The sequence below is a fragment of the Drosophila pseudoobscura genome, chromosome X (genome assembly GCF_009870125.1).
Source record: "Drosophila pseudoobscura strain MV-25-SWS-2005 chromosome X, UCI_Dpse_MV25, whole genome shotgun sequence".
NCBI classification, from domain to species: Eukaryota; Metazoa; Arthropoda; class Insecta; order Diptera; family Drosophilidae; genus Drosophila; species Drosophila pseudoobscura.
Window position 1 is genome coordinate 28,348,527 of NC_046683.1, and position 3,720 is coordinate 28,352,246.

Consider the following 3,720-nt stretch of genomic DNA (forward strand, 5'->3'; position numbering starts at 1 on the left):
AATTGGATGTAATTTTTACGGACTTCAGCAAGGCATTCGATTCTGTGAACCATGCTCTGCTTATTCACAAGCTCTCTTTATTAGGGTTCCCAACGAATCTTCTAGATTGGATTTTGTCCTATCTCACTAACCGTACTCAACGTGTTTTGTTTTCTAACGTGTTGTCAAATACTGTTAATGTTACTTCAGGTGTGCCACAGGGAAGTCATCTGGGCCCGCTTTTGTTTATTATACCCGATACTCAAAATGAGTATTGGGGTATATTAGATTTGTGGTAAAAGTGGATGTGTGTAACGTCCAGAAGGAATCGTTTCCGACCCTATAAAGTATATATATTCTTGATCAGCATCAATAGCCGAGTCGATTGAGCCATGTCTGTCTGTCCGTCTGTCCGTCCGTCCGTCTGTCCGTCTGTCCGTCCGTCCGTCTCTCCGTCTGTCCGTCTGTCCGTCCCCTTCAGCGCCTAATGCTCAAAGACTATAAGAGCTAGAGCAACGATGTTTTGGATCCAGACTTCTGTGATATGTCACTGCTCCAAAAATATTTCAAAACTTTGCCCCGCCCACTTCCGCCCCCACAAAGGGCGAAAATCTGTGGCATCCACAATTTTAAAGATACGAGAAAACTAAAAACGCAGAATCGTAGAAGATGACTATATCTTACAGAGCGCCAAATCTGAACCAGATCGTATAATTATTATAGCTAGAATCACGAAAACAATTTCACTCTTTCTCGCTCTGTCTCACTCTAACACACAGGTTTCATGGTCGGTTTTGCCAATTGCAAAATATGAGTTCAAGGATCTGAGAACCCATAAGAGCTAGAGCAACCAAATTTGGTATCCACACTCCTGTGATATCGGACCTTGACCGTTTCATGTCCAAATTTCACCACACCCCCTTCCGCCCCCGCAAAGGACGAAAATCTGAGGCAACCACAAATCTCAGAGACTATTAAGGCTAGAGTAACCAAATTTGGTACACACACTCCTTTAAGATGCCACTATAAAACGTATATCTCAGAATTTCGCCCCACCCCCATCCGCCCCCACAAAGGACGAAAATCTGTTGCATCCACAATATTGCAGATTTGAGAAAACTAAAAACGCAGAATCATAGATAATGACCATATCTATTAGATTGCTGAATCTGGATCAGATCAGATCATTTTTATAGCCAAAAGGAACAAATCAATTTGCAGTGGCTACGCAGCGCCCGACGTCACGCTCAGACTGATTTTCTGTCTCTCTCGCACGCACTCTTTGTCGTGTCGTTTAATATCAGCGGCGTCTGCCGGAGGAGGGCCATACTGACTTAGTATCGGGTATAACCGTAGAGTTGCGGTGTCCGCAGCAACTCACAACGTTCCCCCTCGTTTTATTTGGGAATGACCTTCCTTAAGTTATAACATACTCTACTACGCTAATGTATGCTGATGATGTTAAAATCTGTCCTTCTTACTCTGATTGGTATTTGCACACACGCCTTTAACTTGATCTAATTGAACTACTATTGTGGTGTTCAACTTATCTTCTTTTTCTGAACCTTTCCAAATGCAAACTTATGACATTTTACCGTCGTGCTCCACATTTTGTCTCATATGTTCTAGGAAATCATGTCCTTGAGCGAATTTCGAGTTCAAATGACCTCGGAGTCCTTTTTGATCATAAGATGTGTTTTAACAGCCATATAGCTGCCACTGTAAATAAAGCTAAGGGTGATTTAGCGTTCATAAAGCGTTGGTCCAAGGAGTTTGACGACCTGTACGTTACGAAAAAACTGTATATCTCGTTAGTACGTATTAATTGGAGTATTGTTCTTGTGTGTGGAGCCCGCAGTATAAAGAGCAGCAGGCTGTTATTGAATCCGTGCAAAAGCAATTTTTAGTATTTGCCCTTCGGAACTTTAACTGGGACTCTGGTAGAATCTTGCCACCCTACCGGTCTAGGCTAAATCTTATTGACCTGCCGTCGTTGCACCATCGCAGAATATGCAATGGCGTAATGTTCGTGCACAAGCTCCTTCTCGGGACTGCTGACTCCAAAGCTCTCTTGGGTCAGATTGACTTGGCCGTTCCATTTAGACCTACCCGTACTTTCAGGCCTATCCGTCTACCCATATGTAGGTCTAATTATGCTTATCATGAACCTTTTAGGGTTTTATGCCATAATTATAACTCCCTCTGCCGAACCCTATCCCCTGAACTGTCTCTTAAACTAATTGCATGAAATATTTATAATCACTTAAATTTAGCTAACTTTTAACTTCTCTTTTTCCGCCTTTAGTAACTAAGTACCATTATTAACAGATAATTTGTTAATTTAAAAAATAAATAAATGTAGCCGATGCGCTATCAAGAGTAAAGATTAACGAAAACCTACTTGGGGAAACCATTAATAGTGATTGTGCAACGGTCCATAGCACGCAAGAAGATAATACAAATTATATTCCACTTACAGAGCGACCAATCAATTACTATAATAGGCAAATAGAACTGATTAAAGGTAATGAGGATCAGGTATTTCCACAAGATACTGATAAAAATCACATATACTGATATGACAAAGTCATTAGCAAAAGATATAATAAAGGAATATGTGTGTACCAAAAATAGTGCATTATATTTCCATAGTGAAATAGACTTCCCACTGTTCCAAAGGTCATTCCTAAAAATAATCAGTCCCAATCACTTGATGTGAAAATCGACATCACTACCAGTAAAAACGGAGTTTCTGATGAAGAACGATCATAAAACGATCAATGACAAATTAAGAATTATTTCAAGCGAGGATAACATAGAGAACAAGCTCACAAAATTCGAGTTAATTCTATACACTTATAATCATAAATCGGTTCATAATACTACAAAAAGATCCCCAGCTGATATCTTCCTGTACGCCGGACTATCAGATTATAACACCCAACTGAATAAGGTTAGGAAGATCAATCATTTAAATAACGATAGAATCGACTTTGAAGTAGACACACGCTACAAAAATGCACCCCTAGTTAAAAAATAACAACCAATCCGATCAAAAGAATAGGGGAAATTCGGCAGGTAGACTATAAAACCAAATTCAAAAGAAAGAAAAAGTCTAATAAAAGTAAATATGATAATTGCAGAGTACCCGAAGAGAGTACTGGGAATCTGGAGCTACAACATGATTAAGATTATAATCTTACTAATGTTCACCGTCCTACAGTCTACCGGACAGAATATAGAGATAGATCCCATCAACTCAAGGAATGGATATCTCATATTCAAAACAGATACCATTAACATACCCATTAATTATGAATATCATTATTTAACAATTAATATAACAAGAACAGATGAAACATATCAGAGTTTACTAGACCAGGCAACCCAATTTAATAATTTAATAACGTAATCCAAGTTCAATATTTAGTCGAGAAATTGCAACGTGAAAACAACGGCATAAAAATAGCCAAAAACAAAAGAGGCCTTATAAATGCAGTAGGCACAATTTATAAATATCTATTTGGAGCGTTAGATCAATATGATAAAGTCGAACTAGAAGGGAAAGTAGACAATCTGGGTAGCAACAGTGTTCAAGCTAACGAATTAAACTTAAAAATTCAAGCAGTAAATTCTGGCATAGAAGTTGTTAATAAATTAAACAAGGATAATGATAGGAAGGAAGGAAGCAATTAGAAATACTAATATTTAACCTTCAACATTTTACTGAGTACATAGAGG

The 3,720-nt window shown here is 38.5% G+C and overlaps 1 long non-coding RNA gene across 1 annotated transcript; it reads left to right on the top strand.

Annotated features, from left to right (window-relative positions):
* The first annotated feature begins 2,683 nt into the window (after window positions 1-2,683).
* LOC117184692 (uncharacterized) lies at window positions 2,684-3,342 on the top strand. The gene is made up of 2 exons (XR_004470118.1): window positions 2,684-3,057; window positions 3,123-3,342. It is a non-coding gene; the product is annotated as an uncharacterized lncRNA (long non-coding RNA).
* The last annotated feature ends 378 nt before the right edge of the window (window positions 3,343-3,720 follow it).